General features: G+C 36.2%; 1 long non-coding RNA gene across 3 annotated transcripts in view; it reads right to left on the bottom strand.

Moving 5' to 3' along the window:
• Positions 1–1,262: 1,262 nt before the first annotated feature.
• Positions 1,263–25,336, bottom strand: part of LOC149749838 (uncharacterized) — a 71,817-nt gene continuing 47,743 nt past the window's right edge. For all 3 annotated transcript variants that reach the window (XR_016392546.1, XR_016392548.1, XR_016392547.1), the window contains one exon: positions 1,263–12,266. This is a non-coding gene — a long non-coding RNA (uncharacterized LOC149749838). The remainder of the gene's footprint in view (positions 12,267–25,336) is intronic.

Here is a 25,336-nt window from a genome sequence, read left to right as displayed (position 1 = left end):
AAATCCAGATAAATTAGAATATATCTTTAATGACTGATAACAATAACAGCCTGTCAAAATCTGTTGACTCTATCTAAAGCAGTTCTTAGGGAGAGATTTATAGCTTAAAGCCATATAGTAGAAAAGAAAATATACATTTAATTCAATCATCTAAACTTCGCATTCGAAACTAAAAGAGTAAAATAAATTAAACTCAAAGTAAAAAGAAAGAATAAAAAGTATAAATCAATAAAATAGAAAAGAGCAAAAAGAGATAAAACCCAATAATACCAAAAGCTGTTCCTTGTAAAGACCAGTAAAACTGAAAATGTCTAAGCTGGACAGATTAAGAAAAAAAGAAAGAAGAGAGAAATGACCAATATAAAAAGAAAAACCATCACTCTAGACCCTAGACTCATGGAAAGGAAAATAAGGAAATGTCATGAAAATTTTATATCAAAAAATTGATAACTAAGTGAAATGGACAAATTCATTGAAAGGCACAACTTACCAAAATTGACTCAAAAAGAAAGAAAAAAATCTAAAAACTTTATGTTTGTTACATTTCCTTTACAGTGAAAAACCTTCCCGTGCCTGGGGCTGGTGGTGGGAATGGCGATAAACTGGAAATGGGCATGAGAGATCTTATTAGGGTAATAAAAATATTCTAAAGCTGATTCATGTTGATGGTTGTATAATTTGGTAGTTACTAAAAATGACTAAATTGTATCCTTGAAATTAGTGGATTTTATAAGTAAAATTCATCTCAACAAAGCTGTTTGAATAAGATAAACAAAGTAACTATAAAAAATCATTCCCACAAAGAAAATTCTAGGTCCAGATGGCATTCCTTGGTGAATGTGATCAACAATCTAAGGAAAAATGTCAATCTTACAGAGACTCGTTCAGAAAATAGGGGAGAAGGAAGCAGAAATGGTGAAAATTTCACAAAACATATATTTTACAAAGAACTTGTACATAAGGAAGGTTATATACTACACACACACACAGAAAAAATATATGTTCACTAAAGATGATACACAAAAGGCAGTAGGCACATAAAGAGATGTTCAGCACCATTAGTTTTCAGGGATAAGCAAATTAAAACCAAAATGAGATCCCACTACCTATTACAAAGGTTAAAATGAAAAAGGCTGACCATTGTGAGTGTTAGAAAGGATACAGCAGAACTAGTACTTTTATACACTGCTGGTCAGAATGCAAAATGGTGCAACCACTTTAGAAAAGTCTTTCTCAGTCTCTCATAAAGGTAAACATACACTTAACATTCAACCCAACATTTCCACTTCTACCCAAGGAAAGAACAATCCACAGGTATTTCTGTATAAATGTTTATAGTGGTGTTATTCAAAATAACTATAAAATGGAAACAACACAAATGCCCATCAAAAGGATAAATACAAGTGGTATATCCATACAATGGAATACTACTCAGCTATAAAAGGGAACAACTACTATACACTAAACAGATATATCTCAAAAATGTCATAGGAAGTAAAGGAAGAAAGACAAAAGACAGTGTATGCAATATGACATCTTTTATATGAAATTCTAGAAAAGTCAAAGTTAATATGTAGTGAGAGCAGATCAGCCTGGGTCTGAGAATAGGGGATGGATTGAGTAAACAGGGGTATAAGGTACCTTTCCAGGGTGATGAAAATGTTATATATCTAATTTGTGGTGGTTTTTAGTATATAAAGTTTTATGCTTAGTTTATATTTTATAAGCTCATCAATCATATATTTAATATGCATATACTTTTGTTTATGTAAACTATACCACAATAAAGTTTATATATAAGGTTAAGATCCAATTATCTGGGCAAATTTTTCAACTCATCCATTTTTATTATCTATAAACTGAAGAGTTTTTTTTTTTTTTGTGGCTCTCTGAGATTTAACATTTCTTTCAGCTCTAATTATATGCCATGATTTTTATATAAGTTTTGATAAAATAACTTGCATGATGCCGCCTCATGAACTTTTACACTTATATTTATGTTGCTTCTTGTAAAACATTATTTCCCTATAAATCCAACAGTGATTAATATTATAATTAATACTTTAAAAAAGGAATTGATAAAAGTGTTTTAGAAACCTCTTTCGAATACTGATAATGTCTTACTTAGGATGTTAAGACCATACCTGTCTTGCTCCTACTTCAGGTCCACTCTTAGAAATCTCTGAATATAAAATGCGGTGGTATCCCATGATATTATCCACAATAGTCTTCTCTAAGCCAGATTTGTCACAGTCATGTCAGCCTTCTTCACATCCTGTCACACTTTAGCAGTTATAAAGATTGGTTCCTTGTGATTTTTCGTTAAGTCTCCCTTTCTGAGGCTTGTTCATCCTGGTGTTCTTACCTATAGGACAAGGTTTCAAGTCCATGGGATGGTAAGTCTGCATTACCTAGTTATTCCAGTCAGGAAAGATATATGGAGAGATGGCCAGTCTATAAAAGGTAACCTGATAGAGTCAAACATAGTTAAGAATCTGGTTATTTATTTCGAGAGCAGCTCAAAATTGTGATATGTCTGCTAAGAGTTGGGGCACTTCTGACTCAATCATAACTGAAAGGATTCTTTAGGGACTCTATGAAATCAAAAGATTAAATTAAGACAAGTTAAAACAACTTTAGAAGGCTGACAGAAATGTTCTACATCTTGAAAGGGATAGTGGTTACATGGGTAAATATATCTGTCCAAAGTCATGGATTCACACACTTAAAATGTGTGCATGTTCTCTGTATAAACATAACTTGAAAAGGTTAACAACCATTTTACAAGAGTAACTTTACAATGGAGAAACACGTCAAACACTACCTCAGCCAGGTGATCAAGGTTAATGTCAACAATGATAAGCCACATTGATAGTATACACCCTTGATGTTATGTGATAAAATTGGCACTTTACCTCTGTGATCTCCTCCCCCAAACCCATAACCCCATTATAATTGTGAGGAAAACATCAGAGAAATCCCAGTTGGGAGACATTCTACAGAACACCTGGCCAGTACTTCGCAAAAGGGCCAATGTCATCAAAAACCAGGAAAGCCTGAGAAACTGTCACAGTTAAGAGGAGCCTAAGGAGACATGATGACTAAACATAATGTGATATCCTGGATGGGATCCTGTAACAGAAAAAATACACTAAGTGAAAACTAAGGAAATATGAATAAAGTATGAACTTTAGTTAATAATAATGTATCAATATTGTCATTAATTGTGACAAATTAATATAAGGTGCTAATAATAAGGGAAAGTGGGTGTGGGGATATCAGAACTCTCTGTACTATCTTTGCACCTTCTTTGTAAATATGAAGCTCTTCTCCTAAAACAAAAGATTATTAAAATCATTCTCAATGAAAGACAAGAATATACAATACAAGGGAGCTCAAACATATCCATGAAGGAGGCAGTGTTCATGTTATATAATTTATTGTCAAAATCTGAACATGTTTTGAAGTAGAAGGGGATGCAATTAATAATTGTATCAGGACAAGAGGCATAAACTGAGATGTATGGTCCCCCTAAGTACAAAGTCATATTAAATATCCAAGCTCTTGTTTCACACTTCCTGTGTCTCAATCCAAACTCTACCACTTGCTAATTAAGTAAATTATTTCACCTCACTGAGCATTATTTGCAATTTGAGAAAGAGAGTAATACCTTGTAAAATTTGGGAGAATTAAATGAGATGATCAAATTAAAGAGCTTACTTAGCAAATGCCTGGCACATAATCAGTACTCAATAAATGGTAGATGACAATTTGTGTATATTTGGACATTAGCGAATTTTGCTAAAGCATGCCTGCATAATTACACTGAATCCTCTACACTAATGTATCCTCTTGTTTTTCACCCTAACCAACAGTAGTCATACAAATACTTACTCTTTAATAGTTAGCTCAGATGTGACATGACAACTTCTAGGTCCCACCCAGGATGTGTTAGGAGACTGAATGTCGTCTAGAATAATGATGATGAAGGTTATCATCATAACCATCATCATCATAAATGATACTGACTACATAGCTTCTTTTCCTTTCAGTAACTCTCACTTCACCTTATCTTGGTGGGTCTGTCAGTATCATGGCCCCAGCACCCAGCTGCAGAAGTGGTACATGGACAAGGCTGAGGCACATCCTCTTAGATACAGAGATTGCTCCAGAAATGGGCCTAAGACTAAAGCAGAGTCAATAAATGTCATGTGAGGAAAAGAGGTAACTTTACCTTTGGAGTCATGACCTCTAATGACATTAACCCAGATCTGCTAATTGTCTTCTTTGCAACAATGTGGAAAGACAACTCAGAAGCAAACAAAATTAAGAGGTAGAGAAGGAGATAGAATTCAGGTGCCATGGTTTGAACTCCTGAGTCCAGCTGTGCATGCACTCAGGAGTTCAAACCAGGAGACCAGCTGTGCATGGACTCAGGAGTTCAAACCTGAATGCAACCTCATGCAAATTTTTTTCCTACTTAAGCTAGTTTGAATTCCTTTTTCTGTCACTTACAATTGAAGAAGCCATAAGTAATAGAGTGAATTGTCTGTCTCACTCTGCACTTGCCTACAATAGCTTTTATACTATTCATGGTTTCTTGAATTTTTTTTCCCCTCCCTGGACTTACATCTTGGATAAAGACTGAAGTTCAGAGACTTGGTGTTTAACAACTTGGAAGCCTTCCCTCTTGGTTGATAATTTGTAAATGTTGGCTGAATAAATGAATTATACAGTTCTTACACAGGTGAACTCAATTACTGGTCCTCCATCATTAGAATTTGCAAACAGTATGTGAATAGAAGGACACACTCTCTGGTTTGATTCTGGACATTTTCCTCCTCCATTATCGTCTCTATTTCAATCTGTTATGAGGTCATTTTTCTCTGATGCCTTGCTTCTCCTTGAAGAACAGGTTTTTGTGAGATAGCTCACACATACTCTTTATTTGTTCATTATTCCTGCATTAAAGTTCAAGGGGCTTTTCTTGTTGTTTCGTGTTAGTCTTTCATCTGTATAGCTGTCATTTTATTTCTATGCATTTGCAATTCCTTGCTCACATTTGCTCAATGGGAATATTCTCCATACTCAGCAGACCTCTTTCAATTGTAAGTGATGGAAACCTAACACAAACTAGATGAAGCAAAAAAAAAAAAAAAAAAAAGGTTACTTTGTTGACTCATGTAGCTGGATGTCCAAGGGGCAACCTGAGCTTCAGATACAGCTGGATCCAGGTGATTAAAGAGTCTTGAGGTGCTTTATCGTTCAGGGTCTGTTTGCCTTTGTATCTTTTTGCTTGGTGGCTTAGTTCTCTCCTGTTGTGGCTAGGCTCTTTGCATTGACAGGTAAGATAATCACTGTCCCAACTACTTTATAAAATCATTACAGGTCAAAATGCTAAAGTAATAGTTACCTCTATGCCAATGACCATAGAACAAGTACAGAAAATAGCATGAAAGTAATCTAGTTGGGCAAAGCTGAGTCATGCTTTACACCAGGAAGTGATCAGACACTGTGGCTGAGAGACTCAAGAGAACTATGTGGGTGATAGAGGAACAATTCCACACTGGGATTAATAGCTGTTCACTAATACAAAGTAAAAAAAAACAACAAAAAAACAACAAATAATTCCCTTTTATTGTAACTAGGGAAAGCTAGTCCTCAAGATAGCCCTTTCTTCATGACTTTTTCCGTCTTTCATTCTAAGACACATCTGGACATCAAAGTGGCAAGCTTAAAATCCCCATCACCATCACCATACTCTACTCTAGAGTCTGACTGCCTTGTCCAGCCATCAAAGACAAATATTTAACTCTTTTGGCCTATTACATGTAGGGTCACATAATACAAAAAGTTAACAAGAACTGAGTTCAATTAAATTAGAATATTAAATATTTTTGTGGACTCTCCACACCCACCAAGCACATAGTCAACACTCATGCAGCCCACTTCACCTGCTTGCATTAAGGCTTGACTCCCACACCTGCCTCACTTCTTACAGCCACGACTGTTTTCCTTAGAATTTCTAAAATATCACAATGGACTGCTTAAAATCTTGGAACAAGTGTCTACTCACAATAGCTAACATATGGTAAGATTATCTTCAGTTTGGTGTCTCAGTTTGGATCTAGACTGTACATTATTTAGATCAATCGTTCTCAACCGGGGGTAGTATTGTCTCTGGTGGATATCTGGCATTCTCTGAGACATTTCTGATTATCATGACTGAGTAAAAGACTGTCATATCTCCATGTATCTGGTGGGTTGAGGCCAAGGATGCTGCTAAACATTATACAATGAATAGGACAGCAAACAACAAAAAAATGTGTCACTCCAAAGTTTTAGTGCTGAGGTTGAGAAAACCTGATCGAGATGAATACATTTTGGGGAAATTTTTATTTTATTATTTAAATTCTTTATCACATACAGTATGAAGAATATAAACAGGTGAAGAAATAATTATTTGAAGGAAAAATGCAGTAGGCAAGAATAATTATTGATGATTTTAATTCTCTTTATAACTCTTTTCTTTCATTCTTTCTATTTTTTTTTTAAGCCATCATGTCCTATTATGGAATTCCAATTGGGTTCTTAGATCTTTAATAGAACAAAAACATGAAATAAAAATCAAAAAGCACTAAAACACAAGAAACCATGTTCCTAGTTCCCATTGTATCTTTTAGTAGAGTTATGACTTGGGAAAATCATTTAATCCCTTAAAAACTAATTTTCCAACTTTTTAATATGAAATATTTATATTAAATTATTGTTTTAAAATAAAATGTTAATCTACTAAAGAAAAACACAATGTAAAAAGAAACCCAAAGAAATGCTATGAGGGGAGAAAACCAAGGAACCAAAAATCCTAATTTAGCTTACCATCTTTCTCCACAATGGTACTGAAACAGAAATTCTTCTAGAGTCATCTCACTAATCACTGAATTCAATGAACTCTATTTTCCTTTCCAGCTCTAATGTTTAATTACTAAATCAAACTTTATCTGTCCTAGGCTCCGTTTTTAAAATATTTTGCTCTCTATCAAGGATTAAAGTTTGACCTAATAAAATAACCAAATCTATCCTCTTAGAAACCATCAGGGAGTAATATTTCTGAGATAAACAGAGAGGAATCTTAGAGCATTATTCGAATACTTATAATCTCAAGAATAATGCCAGTCTAGAGCAGGTGACATTTTACATGAGGATGCCATTTTGCTTCTGCCAAATTATGTGAGAAGATGGTTTATTCAAGACTTGTCTAAAAGGGACAGCTCCAAAATGCCAAGCCACAGAGCAAGCCGTGTTCCAGAAACAGGAACAAGTGATGGAAGATCACTCCCGACAGCATTCGCTTGGTATAAGAAAACAATATGTCTCACATACAGAAAACCAGTTATGAATTGAAAAGAAAATTTTAAGTATGAAACAAAATTTTCTTTGTTAACCAGTGGATTCTTCTAAGAATGTTTATGTCCAAAATTTCAAATAAGATTTTGGAATGCCAGAAAATGAGCAGGAATGTAAGACCAGTAGAAGTACTTACTAAGAATGTGTTCATCTCTTCTAGTTTGTCCATTTGTTGGTGCATAATTGTTCATAGTAGTTTCCCATATTCCTTTCCATTTGTGTGGTATCTAGGTGTAATGTACCCTCTTTCATTTATAATTTTGTTTATTTGAATCCTCTTTTATTTTCTTGATAAGTCTAGCTAAAGGTCTGTGTGTTTTGTTTATCTTTTCAAAAAAACTCAAGTTTCAGGGATCTTTTCTATTTTCTTTTTAGCCTCTCATTCATTCATTTCTGCACTGATCTTTATTTCTTTCCTCCCACTAACTTTGGTCATAGTTTGTTCTTCTTTTTCTAGTTCTTTGAGTTGTAAAATTAGGTTGTTTATTTGAGATCTTTCTTTTTTCTTCATGTAGGTATTTATCACTAAAAACTTCCCTCTTAGAACTGCTTTAGATGCATTCCATAAGTTTTGGTATATTGTATTTTCATTTTTATTTGTCTCAAGAAATGGTTTTGATTTCTCTTTTGATTTCTTCCTTGACCCACTGGTTGTTCAGTAGCATGCTGTTTAATCTCCACATATTGGTTAATTTTTCAGTTTTCTCCTGGTAAACTAGGAGAAACTAGGAAACTAGGAAAACTTTTAGTTTTATGCAACTGTGGTACGAAAAGGCTTTTGATATGATTTCAATCTTCTTTATTTTTTTCAAAGAAGACAGTCAAACAGGTACATGAAAAAGTCCTCAACATCAGTAATCACCGGAAAAATGCAAAACCACAATGAGATACCATCTCATACCTGTCAAAATGACTATTATCAGAAAGACGAGAAACAACAAGTGTTGGTGAAGATGTAGAGAAAAGGAACTCTCCTGCACCATTGGTGAGGGTGTAACTTGGTGCAGCCACTATGGAAAACTAAGAGGGTTCCTCAAAACATTAAAAATAAAACTACTACATGATCCAGCAATCCCATTTCTGGGTATATATACAAAGGAAATGAGAACAGGATCTTGGGAGAGATATCTGCACTCTCATGTTCATTGCAGCATTATTCACAATAACCAAGATATGGAAACAACCTAAGTGTTCCTCAGCAGATGAATGAATAAAGATGAGGTGGGCGGTGTATATACATATGTACATATTATTCAGCCATGAGAAAGACACCTTGCCATTTGTGACAACATGGATAGAGCTTGAGGGCTCTATGCTAAATGAAATAAGCCTGACACTGAAAGACAATTATTGTATGATCTCATTTACATATGGAATCTAAAAAAACCAAACAAACAAAACCCAAAATTCATAAAACTTGTAGAAACAGAGAAAAAAAGGGTGGTTACCAGGAGCTGGGAGGTGGCAGAGAAGTGATATGTTGGTCAAAGGTTATAAACTTCTAGTTATAAGATAAATAAGTTCTGGGGAATCTAATGTACAGTATAGTAATTTACGTTAATAATACTGTATTATACACTTGAAAGTTGCTAAGAGAGTATATCTTAAATATTCTCACCACAAAATATAAATGGAAATTATGCTACATGATTCAGGTATTAGCTAATGTTATGGTAGTAATTACTTTGCAATATATATGTGTATCAAGTCAACATGTTGTACACCTTAAATATACCCAATGTTATATATCATTTATATTGAAATAAAGCTGGAAAAAAGTACTTACTAAGTTTCTTTGCTTCATGCTTCCTCCTCTCTTAATCAACCTTACCAATTATTTTGGTTTAAGATTTTCTGCTAGGTTTCCCCTTTGATGCATCTTTCCTGGATGTCTTTGTGAAGAAAACACAAATGAATAGAAATTCTGTTGCATGGCTCTGTCACTATCTGAGTGTACACTTGACTTCAGAAGGTCTTTATTTGCACTGAACCTTTAAACATATTGAAATTCCAATATTTGGGCTTTCAAATCTAATCAAACTTATCCTGGAGTAGAAGGGATTCACACCTCAACACAAACAAGGTTTCTTTCAACCTATCACATGGGTGGACTTTGAGGGCGCGATGCTAACTGAAGTAAGTTGGAGAAAGACAAATACTGTAGGATATCACTTATATGTGGAATTTTTAAGAAGTCAAATTCATAGAAACAGAGACTAGAATGGTGGTTACTAGAGGCAGGGGGTTGGGGGTAATCAGGAGATGTCAGCCAAAGAGTACAAACTTCCAGTTTTAAGATGAATAAGTTCTCTGGGTCTAATTACATTACGGTGATTTTAGCTAATAAAACTGTTTAATATACTTGAAAGTTGCTAAGAGTAGACCTTAAATGTTCTCACCACAAAAAATAAATGGTAGCTACGTGACATGATGGAGGTGTCAGCTAGTACTATGGTAGTGATCATTTTGCAATATATAAATGTATCATATCAACACATTGTATACCTTAAACTTACACAGTGTTATATGTCAATTATATCTTAATAAAACTGGAGAATTTTTTTTGAATTCCTGTTGTTTCTTTCTCTTCTTTCTTTTTCTATTAGTGTTAAATATCTTGGCTTTTTCTTTTTATTCCAAAGCAAAATTTCCCAAGTGACTAATATAGAATAGTAATCCCAAAAACTGTTTTTTTTTTTTTAAAGAAAATAGATGACCAAATATACCCTCTTTTGGATATTCTCCATTCCCATTTGCCAAATAAATTTTCTGAAGTCCTGCAGCAAAATTAACTTTTTAAATTGTCTCCTCAAGATATCTCACAAGTGAACTCTCTACCCCAACGCTCTCCTTTATATTTTTCAAGTAATAGCTACTAAAACCTGTGAAGATAGCAGAACTCATTCTGGAAAATGCTGGTCTTTTATTTGTATTATTTCTTTCCTCCTCTTTCCTTCTTTCCAAGAATTTGCAATCTTCATTGTGGCTCATATGTTACTCCCTTTGTAGCAAAGCACTTTTGCAAGAATCCCCAGTGATGCTGAATGTCTGATTTTAATAGTGTCTTTTAAGTCTTCATCATAATTGAGTTTTCTGCAAGGTACAAGAAACCTCCCATCATTTACTACCTGGTTCTCTTTGTCCCTTGATTTTCAAGGAACTATTTATCATCTGATTCTCACTCCTTTTATATGTCTCTTTTCCCCCTTGATTCTCTTTGTATCATCTTATAAATACGTCTTCACCAGGAATCCACTAGTTCTACTCTTTCTTTCGTTTTATTTCCTCTTCTTGTGTGATCTCATTCACTGCATCCGTTCAATTACAAGTGTATACTAATGACTCTCAAATCAGTATCGCCCGCCCAGACTCCAGTCCTGAGCCTAAGAATCAAATTTCAGTGGTTCCCAAATACTAGTCCGTAGTTTACAAACTTTGGGTAGGAATTTCGTGTTTCTTTTTTTTTTTTAAGCTTGGCGCTCATTAGAGTGCCTTCATCATTACACATACTTAATACATGTTGGTTAAATCAAAACTTTGAACCAAATTAACTACATGGCTTAATAATACATCTGAAAGTTTGAAGTCTATTTAACTTGCCATTGGTTAAATCACTTAATTTCTTTGTCAGCTCCATCTGAAAATTGGAGAAGATAGACGAGATAATTGCTATGATTCCTATTAACATTACCTTTCAGTTTCTAAAGTCTCTATTATCTCTTTTAAAATGAAAAGAATCTTGTAAAAAAACACCTAAAACAAGAGAAGCCTTAACTAAGCAGTTACGTTATTTCAGTTTGAATGCATTCATTTAATACACTTTTCTGAGTGCCAAATATGTGTCAGGCACTGGGCTCACAATTTTATTCCGATAACTAAGAAATACTGGGTATAAACAGAAAGATAATTCTAAAGAATGTGACTTACATTTCCTCTTTAGGTCTTATATTTTCTTATATGAGTTTAAAAAATATTCCACCAAATCTTAATTGAAACTAAAATGAGTTTGAAAAGTGGCCTAAAAAAACTCATAAATTCACTGTTAAGGGTACCACTAAATAAATATTTATGCTAAAATATTTTCATAATTTTTTAAACTTGTAATAAAGTCGATCCTAGTTGCAAGGGCTTAGAGGGCAGTCAAAGAAAAACTGTACTGTGTTAAACATTAAATAATTACTTCATTTTGTGTTTGCTATAAATTTTGAAAATATAAAGGAAAATCAGAGAGAAAATAATATTAGCCTGATATTGATCAGAAGTGCTGGAAGGCAAAATAATGACATCTACTCATTATCAGAGTTAAGAGATGTTATGAATGGGGCATCTGGCACATAGCAGTTCACGAGCAGCAAAAAAAAAAAAAAAAAAACTCCATAAAAGCATTGAATGGCACCCTGCTCACAGTATTTCAGAGCTACATATATGAATCAGAAATCTCAGGAGACTGAGAAATATTTAAATGTAACCCTCCTCACACTGGAATGAAGTACTTTAAAATAAATAGTAGCTGATGTAGACTGACAATTAGTGATAAGGGCACATACTTTTATCCAGATATTTTTACATCTTTAAAACTTGATCTAAATTATCAAGTAAAATTTTACATAAAATACTGAAGAAAAACTGGCATAAGAATAAGTGACATAGGGGCCTATTTTTAATATGTGAAACGATGTACTTTTAGTTTTTGTGCTTGGTGGGATTTACTACATAAAGCATGGATGAGTGTTTGTTATCTCCCTTTTAGACCCTCACTGCATTCAGAGTCCAGTCCTTATTCGCCTTGGTCTTCCCAACACATAGTTGAGTAGGTGTCCAGGAGAAGGGGCTCCAGAAGGCTACTGAATTCAACCAAGCTAAAAGACAAAAGAAAAGAAATACAAAATACATGCATGATTGATATGATTATATGAAATGTGTGTAAACATGGGAGAAGCCCTTTTAACTGGTCTCAATTTAACTAACCTATTGGGTTAACTAAGAATACCAATTTTCTTTGCAAGACTTAAAACTTATGTTCATCAACCAAGGACTGCACCAGGATACTAAATTATGGTCTAATACTCTCCCATTTCTGCCACCACCACATAAGCTGCATGTTTATCAAGAATAATTTGTGCTTTTTCTCAATTTTTTTCCCCCAGGTGTCCTTTTTATTACTTCTTTGTTATTTATATAACCTAATGGAATATGAGCATGGAAAGAGCAGTTCTTTTGAAGTCTGTGCTTAATGGTTTCAAAATACTTAAGCAGGTTACAAACAAAGTCTTGAATTATGTATAGAAAAACATAAATTTAAAAAATTAGGCAGAGGAATATAAAATCTATGAGGATTATAGTCTTGGATCATTTTACAAATACATTTACGTTCTCATTTCACTTAAAAAAGACAAACAACATGGAAATAAAAGACAATGCATTATAAATACAGTTTATACAAGATAAGTAAATTCATGTTAAGATACAAAATAAAACAAAAACAAAAACCAAATAACAGTAAATGTAGCCCTGCTTCAAATTATTATAAAGTGAATGACAGTTAAAATAGTACATCTATATCAAACATTTTTAAATGACTCCCCTCTTTAAATTATTTCTGTCATTAATTGACCGGTGAGGCCAGTCATAGTGAATAAGAAAAGACTACTCTGTCCAAACTAAACATAATATATGATACCAGATGTCAAAATTTAAAACACTTTCCTAGTACCTCTTCTTACTGGTAAGCCAATTTCTTTCTTTGTGCCCATTCTACCATGAAGGCTTGGCCATGAAGTTTGTTACCTCAGGTAAAAATAGAGCAAGTTCAGCACAGAATAACACAGTCACGATTCAGCTTCAAGTCTCAATGCTGACTTATTTTTTTTCCTATTAGAAAAAACTTATCTAATACCCTATGTCAACAACAATATCAGAATCTCAAAATTCCAAGGGATCTTGTAGCTAACAAGGTAGAAGGCAGTGTTGGATTAAAAAATATATATTAATTAGATGTGTATTTTAGTTAGTGGTCTCACAGTCATTTATATATAACTTTTAAAAAAACCTCTTCTTGCAAGAGAGGTACCTAGAAAATTATTTTGCTTTGAAGGTCTGCTTTTTAAATTGCATGGTGATGCCTCTTCACTTGCTAAGTACCCTGAAAGTTCTTCCCTCTGAAAAGGATTTGCTAGCTGTTGTTTATAGCTAAGGAAAGAGAGTGGCTTGATATGTTTAAGAAGAGAGTAGACATGAGATACTGTCAGGTCTGCACAGGATTGGAGAGGGATCTAGAAGGCCTGGTACACCCCCAGTGGAATTGCTGAGGATTGAGAGCTAAACTTCCTGGGGAGGCTGAGACCACCATGGTAAGGGAATAGGTAGCCATGGGATGGATGCCTTGACATGAAGAGTCTATGCCAGGACCTGGAAAGCAGGCATTTCAGATGCTCTCAGAGCATCTGAAGCAAAGAAAATCAAGATGGAGCCAAGTTACTGCAGAAAGGGAACCACTGTACTCTGAAAAGACCATGAGTTATACCAGCTTTAAGCTACTTCAGCAGCAGGTAGAGCAAGATGTGAAACCATGACTCAGAGTCTAGTTAAGATCACTTATGGTAATCTAGAATTTATTATAAGTCAGGAAGAGAAGAACATGCAGACCATAGGTCCCTTTGTCAAATCTCTGGGCACAGGTAGGTATCCCCGTGCACCTAGAGCGGGCCTGCATTGGGAAGGAAACGATGGAACACCCTTTGAGATGGGATGAATAACCTTGATAGTAAGTGTGAACTATGACTTCACTGAGTATTCACCTCATAATGAATTACATTCCCTTAGGAAGTTTAAGTTTTTCTGAAGTACACTTATGGAGGAATAAAGCATCATATTTTATTCTTTCCACATTTGAGTGGGAGCAAATACAGTTTTTACATATATATATATGTATATATATATACACACACACATACACACTCAAAGATATATACATACAAATCTAAGAATAGAAAACTAAAGTATCTGGGAGGAAAACCATCTTGATCTCTCTGCAGAGAAAAAAATATTTGTTCGATTGATTCTATGGAAATTGGAATGAATGAAAATGTGTAGCTCTAAGAGTCTTCGTTTTACTTATTAAAATGATTTATGAACAGTTTTGAAAAACAGAAACTCTTTGGTATACACCCTCAGAATGTTTTCAGACAGTCATAAGAATTCATGTCCCAGAGTTAAATTATTCTGATAGATGTAAATATCAATATCAAAGAAGTGCAGAATAAAAAATTCTTACTTCTTAAGTGAAAATGGGATATTGAGGCAGTTAACAGCTGAGGGTAAGACGGGGGAACCCATCTTAGATGAGGTGCACAGGAAAAGTATCTCCAAGTAAGAAACATGTCAGGCAGGACAGAAACATGAGAAGGGACTAATTACAAAAGGAGCTGAGAGATAGAATAAAGAAAAAGAAAAGAGAAAGGAAGACAGAAAGGCTGATAGGAAGGCATTCAGGTTAAAGAAAGGAAAGGAAGGAAAGAAAGGGAAAGAAAGAAAGAGAAAGATTCTTCCTCTGGGGGAAAGTGTGAGGCTAGGTGTTGGAAAAGAGATCGGAGCACAGAACTAAAATAAGAACAGAGTAGCTGCAGTGAGACGAGCAAGGTGGAAAGTGACACCAGATGACACTGGAGCAAAGGTCAGCAGCCAGGACATGGCAGTCATGAGAAGGCCTTGCTGTAACTGCAAAAATGTAAGAGCTGTTCATTTTTGAAATACCAAATGTCTGACAGGGCAAAAAGAAATGAGTTCTTTGCCATGATTTAAGAATTCTGTGATCACACTTGCCTTCTAAAGTACGAAAATCCTTTCTATCACAAACACTTCTCACAAACACTTCTCCACTCTGTCGAGCTATGATGCTCTTCCTACCATCAATTCCTAATAATGCAAAGATGCCCAGTGTACGAGCACTGTAGAGTGTGTGTGTGTGTGTGTGTGGTTTCAGAAAATAATAGTGTTTTTTTTTTTCCAATAGGAACGAGAATGTTTTGAGGCTCAAGAGTCTAGGCACACACAGTTCAACGGATTTACTTTGGGTCATACGCCTGGTCTACCACCTAGATCTACTTTACCATTTTCCTAACTGTGGTCCAGAATAGCCACAGGCCATGAGTTCTAACAGATGTGATTTCCTCCTGTATTTATAATGACTGCTTCCATATTTCTTCCTCTTCTCTTATAAACTCTGCGTCCACAGTCTAATCCCCACCCTCCTTGGAGTCAACTAACAAACCTATTTCATACTCTATTAATGATTCTTTCTTTTTTCATTTTTCCAAATATCTTTTCCAAAGCAGAGATTATTAAATAAATTATTTCCCAGAACACTCAGAAATGATTGAATTAATCAGAAAGTTTTAAGTAGAATTGATTTCTGAGGAATACACGAATTTCTGGAAGGGGGCAAATCATGACGAGTTCCTAGACTCTTTTGCAAAATTTGGCAGTTCATAAAATAAATTAGAGGTTTCAACCTGTTTTCTGAGGAAAATAAAACAAAACAAAACACAGTAACTGCAAGCACGATAAACTCTTACAATTAATAAAGTTTCCAAGGTTTTTATTATCTTTATTTTATTTCTATTATAAATAATTGTAAAATATAATGTACTATGAAAGTCCTTTTGTATTCATTAATTGTATTTATACTTAATAACCACTGGAGTTCCCTGATATTTAATTAGATTATTTATTTTTCATTTTGTTAGGTCAGATTTCAGTATCTAAAAGATGAGTGGGGTAGCTGTAACTTCTACTAATGAAGACATTGAGTTTTTGGAGACATTTTCTCTAACCCGTTTTCCCTCAAGTGCTTTGCTTAAACTATTTTTCCAAAGTAAGATAAACTTTTTCAAAGGCTGAATTAGGGTAAGTTGAGACAAACGTATTTCATTTCAGATATCCAATGAAGAATATATTCTTAAAATTGCCAGCAGCAGTAAATGACATACAAACAGAGCAAACAGCACGCTGAGCCCCAGCAAGTCCACCTGTCCTTTGTGTGCATTCTTTTCATCTTTCCCACAGTCTTTAGGTGTCGCTAAAGAGGCTCCTAATAAATTGTTATATAGTCTTAGTATTCCAAAAATTGCAAGGAGGAATCATCGATGTCAAGAATTCTTTGAAAAAGCTACGTAAGAACCGAAGGTTGACACACACTCTCTCTCTCTGAGTGTGGTTCCCAACAGGAGGCCAATGTGTACTGCATGCCTAGGCTTCAGTCCAAGCAATTATCTCTTGGCTAGAGTCAGGATGAGCAGAGATCCAAGTGTCATCGCTAGATGACACTGAGAAGAAAGTGGCATTTGGTGGCTGAATCAAGCAAAACTCTGATCTTTGATTCATGGTGCTGTCTTGTATCCTGGGATGAGCTAAGAAATTAGTGTGTTCCCTTTCATTTGTTGAAAGGAGCAGCCAAGTCTCTGTGGGTGATATTCTGTTAGGAACTGGAAAATTCACTACACCAGAAATGGGCAGCCATCCTAAATTTTCTATAAGATAAATTAACTTGGACAATATCATTGGAACTTCTACCTGGGGTGATCCAAAAGTAATGATAATTTCGATCAAAAAGTATAAATTCAAGTGTATTTGAGTTAAGAGGGCTCATAATCACTAAGAGAAAAACAACAAAAATCTTTTCCTTCAGACTATACTACAAAGCTACAGTAATCAAGACAGTATGGTACTGGCACAAAAACAGGAATATAGATCAATGGAACAGGACAGAAAGCCCAGAGATAAACCCACCCACATATGGTCACCTTATCTTTGATAAAGGAGGTGAGAATATACAATGGAGAAAAGACAGCCTCTTCAATAAGTGCTGCTGGGAAAACTGAACAGCTACACGTAAAAGAATGAAATTAGAGCACTCCTTAACACCATACACAAAAATAAACTCAAAATGGATTAAAGACCTAAATGTAAGACCAGACACTATAAAACTCTTAGAGGAAAATATAGACAGAACACTCCATGACATAAATCACAGCAAGATCCTTTTTGACCCACCTCCTAGAGAAATGGAAATAAAAACAACCAAATGGGACCTAATGAAACTTAAAAGCTTTTGCACAGCAAAGGAAACCATAAACAAGACCAAAAGACAACCCTCAGAATGGGAGAAAACATTTGCAAATGAAGCAACTGACAAAGAATTCATCTCCAAAATTTATAAGCAGCTCATGCAGCTCAATAACAAAAAAACAAACAACCCAATCCAAAAATGGGCAGAAGACCTAAATAGACATTTCTCCAAAGAAGATATACAGACTGCCAACAAACACATGAAAGAATGCTCAACATCACTAATCATTAGAGAAATGCAAATCAAAACTACAATGAGATATCATCTCACACCGGTCAGAATGGCCATCATCAAAAAATCTAGAAACAATAAATGCTGGAGAGGGTGTGGAGAAAAGGGAACCCTCTTGCACTGTTAGTGGGAATGTAAATTGATACAGCCACTGTGGAGAACAGTATGGAGGTTCCTTAAAAAACTACAAATAGAACTACCATATGACCCAGCAATCCCACTACTGGGCATATACCCTGAGAAAACCATAATTCAAAAAGAGTCACATACCAAAATGTTCATTGCAGCTCTATTTACAATAGCCCGGAGATGGAAACAACCTAAGTGTCCATCATCGGATGAATGGATAAAGAAGATGTGGCACATATATACAATGGAATATTACTCAGCCATAAAAAGAAACAAAATTGAGCTATTTGTGATGAGGTGGATAGACCTAGAGTCTGTCATACAGAGTGAAGTCAGTCAGAAAGAGAGAGACATATACTGTATGCTAACACATATATATGGAATTTAAGAAAAAAAAAATGTCATGAAGAACCTAGGGGTAAGACAGGAATAAAGACACAGACCTACTAGAGAATGGACTTGAGGATATGGGGAGGGGGAAGGGTAAGCTGTGACAAACTGAGAGAGGGGCATGGACATATATACACTACCAAACGTAAGGTAGATAGCTAGTGGGAAGCAGCCGCATAGCACAGGGAGATCAGCTCGGTGCTTTGTGACCGCCTGGAGTGGTGGGACAGGGAGGGTGGGAGGGAGGGAGACGCAAGAGGGAAGAGATATGGGAACATATGTATATATATAACTGATTCATTTTGTTGTAAAGCGGAAACTAACACACCATTGTAAAGCAATTATGCTCCAATAAAGATGTTAAAAAAAAAAAAAAAAGAAAACAGATCCTGAATTAAACGCATGTGACTCTGTTGCCTGAGAGAAGGCAGTGCTGATGATTTCACATATATATGAATGTAAACTGAGGCTCTAAAGTCTATGCCTGGGACCAATCCTGGTGCTGCTCTGATTAAGGTTAAATGAGAAATCTCTTTCCCAAAATGGCATCTTTTAACATTTAATAAAAATTAACTGAAGTGCCTACTATATGTGATGTCCTATACTAAGTATCAGGAATTCAGAGGGAAACACAAATTACCCATAGTCTTTCCATCAAGGGTATCCCCTGTCTGAGGGAGGCGGACGTTAAGCATGTTAAGGCACAAATAAAAATCTAATTATAGGTGGCGATTAGGACTCTACTGAAAGGTGCTGGTGGGAAGTGAGGAGCTAGTGAGAACAAAGAAGTGGAAGTACTGTAGCTTGGGGCGGCAGTGTCTCACTCTGTAGCCAAAGCCCCACCTGAATTTTTTCGCCCTCTTATATGATCACCTTAACAAACTATGCAGTGACGTTTGGTGTGTTTTGAAGACATAGCTGGTGTCTTTGTATGCAATGTTTTAATCTGCCGTAGGGGTTTGCCATATCTGTAAACTCCACTACTAGGTCAAAGGTTCCTGACCAGCCTGCTTCAGATACCTTAATCCGAGTGTCTAAAGAGCCGATGAAAATATTTACTTCTTAATTTTGATATATTTATATACAGCAAAACCAAATTAATGTTCTGCTTAGCAAGAAACATCAACTGAAGCATAATTTAAAGTTTATGAGAACTTTTAAATAATGTCCTTGACTACTCAGCTTTAGAATTCGGCACAAATTATATTTTCAAACTCTCATAGCAAATCTAAACTTAATTAAAAGAATATTCTAAGTGTTTTTGAAAGCCAGTGATGACATTATGATGTCCAAATCCTATAGCATTAATATGTAAATAACTGTAAATGTAGTCACATAGTTGAAGTATGTTTTCTGTCAAACCCGTTCAGCTGCAACATGCATTTATTGTAGTACAGTGAAATAAGAAAAAAAACGTAATTATTGGTCATTCCCACCACGACAGTAGGAATCAGAGATATGGGAATAATACTGCTCTCTTGTTAATTCATAACACTCAGAAGCCTTATAGCTAAATCCCTGTGTGCCTCTTTTCCTATAACAAAATTTTAGAAAAGGATGATAAAAAGCAAATAAAAAGGGAATACAGTTTTCCCTTAACTTCAATCAAAGTTGGGTAAATGTCAACATTCTGGAAGAATCCAAGAAACACTTGACAATGGCAAAATGATCAAGAGTGACATAATCAACAAAATTCTACTTTTTTTTCTGTTCTGAAGTTTGAGGAGTTGCACTTACTAACAAGATTACACACTCTTTCGTTTTCATTAAAAAAATAAAAATAATCATGGATGATACAGAGGAGAAATTTACAATCTGTACCTTTTATCCTAAGTTACGCAGCTCAAGTTGCAACTGTCAGCTCCAAATATATTTTATAATAAGGGCACAGAGTTAAAATCTTGATGGACAATAATATATCAGGTTGCTATGGGCAAAGAATAAGACATTTCCACTATGGCTTCTGGAAACAACCATTATATTGGTGGTCTTCCCTATTCGCCAAGATTAATCAAAAATGACTGTCTTATGTTTGCTTTACACAGGCAGACAAAATCTTTTAAATTCATGATTCAATGTTCAACATTCTAGTTGATTATTTTAATCACATCACACACAGAAGTACTTCAGTCATCCAATATTTCCCAGGAGGCACAGCCTCAAGTGCCATCTCTAATCTTTTTAGAGCACCTTCTTCTGCTGCCGTTCATTAATTAAACAGAGTTTTGCTGATGATTCTTTTGGCTGCTGTTCCCCTAGAAGCTGCCCGATCTCTTGTCATCATACTGTTTCCTTCATCGCAACCACGCTGGTTCATCATCAATTATTTTCCTCCTTCAGAACTACTTTCCTCTCTTTGACGACTTGATAAATCTTTACAACCAAATTCTACCTCACTTATTCAAATTACTTTTCTTCAAAGGCACTACCGCTCTGTCTTTGTAATCATTTCCTTATTCCCCAAAGGAGTTTAAGACTCCAACATCAACTACAGACATACATAAGTAAGTGCCCAGATTAAAGAGCAAAATTTCAAGCCAGGAGCCAAGTTTGATACTAATATCCGTGTCATTCAGAAAGGGTCAGGAACTGGGGTAGCAATAGTAATCTATTCATTTATTTTCATTCACTCAATGTATTCAGTGCTATAATTCATTCAGAGCTATATTTATTAAGTACCCGTGTTGTGTCACCACTGTTCTGGACACTCTGGTGGGCAAAACCGAAGTGGCATTTTTGGCAGATTGTGTTTCTCGACAGAGTCATACCCACATGTCCCTCTCATCATGTAACTTTGACATTTCCACCATAGAGGGATGAGGGCCTATGTTCTTTCCCCCTGAATGTGGATGCACTTGCAACTATGGCAGAAGTAACGTTATTTGACTCCTGAAGCTAGATTTACAAAGCCACACAGTCTCTGCCTGGTACTTCTGTGACACTCACGAGTGGCAATAAGTTACTATGTAAGTAGTCTGACTGCTCTGAGGTGGTAGCCATGCTGTAAGGAAACCCAAATAAGCAGCCAGCAAGAAATGAGTACTCCAGTTTTGATTGAGTTCACTACCAAAAGCCATCACCACCTTGCCAGCCACATGAGTGAGCTATCCAGAAAGTGGATCTCAGCCTCAAGTCAAGCATGGAGCAGAACAAGTCATCCCCACAGAGCCCTGCCCGAAATGCAAATTCCATAACTACTGTTGTTTCAGTCACTAAAAACAGTCACTAAGTTTTGGAGTGGTTTGTTACTCAGCAATAGATAACTGCTACATCCCAGACCTCAGAATACTTACAGCCTACAGTGGAAGATACAAAATGTTACCAACTTACATCTCTATGACATACTGTGATATACACCCTGTTGTCATATAGTTCACTCTGTTTGGGTCAGTGGGGTAAGAACAAACACCCTAGGAAGCCACACTTCCAACTGAAACTTCACCTTTGTATGAAAGAAAGAGCTGTTTCTTCCTCATAAACTTCACTGCCATTTTCTGGAACACATGGCATATAAATCCAGGATCATCACGAGCATGAGAGTTATGTTTGCAATTCAGTTACAGCTCTAGCCAAAACCTTGACATTCAGAAGGCTCCACAAAGTCAAAGTCCAGGAAACCAGAAAATAATTTAACCCCTTTTGCCAGAACACTCTTCCTAAACCTTAATATAATCATGGACTATTAATCCCACTGCTGGGAAGCTTTCTTTTTAAACTACCACACCTGGAATCTAATGATAGTGATGATGTTCCTACTCTATTGCACCTACTACTGATAATAATACATTTATTGATCGATTACTACTACTAAATATTTTACTAAGCATTGAGTATACATTTTCTCACTTAATCATCAAGTAACCCTATAAGATAAATGCTAATGTTATCAACGTTTCATGGAAAAGGAAATTGAAGCATAGTAAAGTGAACTCAGTTGCCCAAGGCCACCCAACGTGTGAGCAGTGGTGTTGTGTTTGAACTCAGATAGCTTCAACCCACAGCCTGTACTCTTAACCACTGTGTACACTGTCCTCTTTTGTACTACGGCAATGCCTTTCTCGGTTTACTCATCTTAACTGCCCAATTGATAGCAAGTTCCTGAGGGCAAGAATCAAGTCTTAGTCATATTTTATCTGTATAACCAATAATGAAGTGCCTGGTAAAAGTATGTTTGGTGCTATGTAAATAGACATTACATAAACCCATGATGGGATGAACTGTATAAGTCACTTCTCCTTCCTGGTAATATCCTTAACAGGAAGGTGAGGTGATCACAGTAGGTAGTCAGAAATATCCGTTTCAGCTCTGAAATTCAATTATTCTCTGACCTCTACTACCTTTTTTTTAAAAAAAAAAAAACCCTTCACCCTTAACATTTTTTGAAATTTATTTTATTTATTTTTGGCTGTGTTGGGTCTTTGTTGCTGCGGGCGGGCTTTCCCTAGTTGGGGCGAGTGGGAGTTACTCTGCCTTGTAGTGCATGGGCTCCTCATTGCAGTGGCTTCTCTTGTTGAGAAGCATGGGCTGTAGGTATGTGGGCTTCAGCAGTTGTGGCACGTGGGCTCAGTAGTTGTGGCTCACGGGCTCTAGAGCACAGGCTCCATAGTTGTGGTGCACGGGCTTAGTTGCTCTGCGACACGTGGGATCTTCCCGGACCAGGGATCGAATCCATGTCCCCTGCATGGGTAGGCGGATTCTTAACCACTGCACCACCAGGGAAGTCCTGACCTGTACTACCTCTAAGTGAGGCAGGAACTGAGAATTTTCATTGCCTTACCCCTAGACTAGAGAATAAGATGTTTCTAGTTTCATAGGGTTGTACTGAGACTGGCTTCTCCTCTTAGCATTGGGATTTCCTGTGCTACTTTAATGAAAGAGTTCATTCTCTACAGATCCTTGAGAGTCACTCAGTTGAAAGAGTCAGTCACACCTTTGTTCCTAGAGATTGGGGGAGAAACAGAAAATTCCTCAAGGCCCACAGGGCTTGGCAGTTCTTAGGGGAGACAGAGATCAAGGTTGGGATGCCATTATCACTCTTTGGGTCTCTTTGGTCCTCAGGAACGACCCATTCAAGGCCTCCTCATCACAAGGTAAGAGAAATGAGAAGCTGAAGCTCCTTTTGCAAGGTGGCAAAATGAACTCCACATTTTATAGCCTAGTTCTTGGAATTTGATGTATAAATGCTGTGGAATGCTGAGTCGGCTTTAGGAGGGAGATGATCTACCTCTGCTACCTAGTTTAATTTTGCTTTTTGTGGGGGGAGGGGAAGAGGAGGGAGGTATTAAGTTCATTGCCAAGCAAAATTACTCAGCACAACCCTCCCTATTTGAGCTCTCACAAATGAGAGGCATGGATCTCTGCCTCAGATTCTCTGCTCCACTTAGGTGTCAGAGACATCACATCAAAGCCTTTTACTTTTCCTCTCAGAAATGCTTGTATTTTGACCCTGTGACATCTACTGACTACTCTCTCATATAATTTACCTGGACTTCCTGGGTTGTAATGTTTTACTATTTCCCCAGCAATGACTTTAGAAAAGCATTTTGTTACCTACAGGACACAGTTCATGCCCTCCTTTTCTTACTTATAGTCTTGCCAAGTTGTCTGTAAAATGAGTCATTTCCCTTACTCACTAACATGGTAAAATGAAAGTTGCCATCTTTGGCAGGGAAGGAAAATAGCCTAAATGGGTAGAAACCGTGTTTGACTAAAGGGTTAATATATGGCAGTTTGACACTACAGATATTTAAACATTTTCCCCGTCTGTAACCACAAGTATTATATTACATTCCTATTGGATCTGCCTACAGTAGTACTTGGCTCTCTTTTCTTCATGTGTTAAATATACATTTCCTTTATAGCTAACAGTTTGGTCAACTCCTGGAATTTATATCTCTTCTATGAGCCTCACTGCTCTGTGATTTCCTGGGGACCACTCCTAGACTCATCTTACTACTCATCCTAGTGGACCCTTGTAAATATTGACCCTTGGTATCTGTCATTACAGTGATGATCCACACAAGCAGGCACTTCTGCGAGCCTGCCAAGACGACTCATTCTCCCAGGGTTACCCAACTGCCTTGCTCACATTGGATGTTGGCCAATTTCCTCCAAATCAATGTGGGAGAGCACCAAACTTCTATTTTTTGTCCCTCCTTTGTTCTTTGACAACAGCGTCTAATGACCACACTCTCCCTCCTCTGTTTCCATGGCTAGTAACCCTGAGGTCACTTTGACTCAGATTCTTTCTTTGAGATGAACATTAGTCAGACTGTTAGGAATTCATGTATGTATAGCTTGGCAAAGAGGTATATAGAACATTGGAATGACAGTCACACACCGTCCTGGGCTTTTGGTTTCCCTTATTGCTTTCAGTCTGCCTCACTGTGTGGAAACACTGAGCTCCCTGCTTCTTTCTAACCTTCAATGGTTTGGTATCTTTGATTGCTTAGTCTCCTTATAAGATCTGAATCCACAAATCTCCTCTTTTACACCTGTCATGAAGAATTACAGCATTTTTGAAACATGCAAATAGTCTCTTTACTGCTTGGCCTCCTTCCAAACCTCTACCTTCCTTTCTTCCATTTATTCATTAGACATTTATTGAGCACCTATTATGAACTGGTATTGTTCCACATACTGTAGCTAACTTGTTCTACAAAAGAAATGAGATTCCTGGTGCTTATATTTCTGGAAGGCAGGGAAAGGAGGGACCAGAAAAAAGAATAAACTATAAACAAGATAACCATTGAAGAGATGAATTAACTAACAGCAATTATAAGGGGTAAATGTAATAGAGAGTGACTGGGGGCGGTAGGACTATCAAAGAAGATTTCCGAGTTCAGATGAAATGATCCTGAGAAGGAAGGGAGGAGTTCCATATTTGAAAGAATCTAAGATAGTAAATCTTAGAAGTTCTTATCACAAGAAAAAAAAATTGTTTGTAACTGTGTAAGGTGACAGAGGGTAACTAGACTTATTATAGTGATCACTTAGCGGTGTATACAAATACTGAACTATTAGGTCATACACTTGCAACTAACACTGTACGTC

This window comes from Delphinapterus leucas, chromosome 3, assembly GCF_059928025.1.
Source record: "Delphinapterus leucas isolate spDelLeu-1000000601 "Yukka" chromosome 3, BTC_Dleu_Yukka2, whole genome shotgun sequence".
NCBI classification, from domain to species: domain Eukaryota; kingdom Metazoa; phylum Chordata; class Mammalia; order Artiodactyla; family Monodontidae; genus Delphinapterus; species Delphinapterus leucas.
The sequence above is the reverse complement of the archived record's forward strand: the minus strand, read 5'-3'. Positions and strand labels throughout refer to the sequence as shown.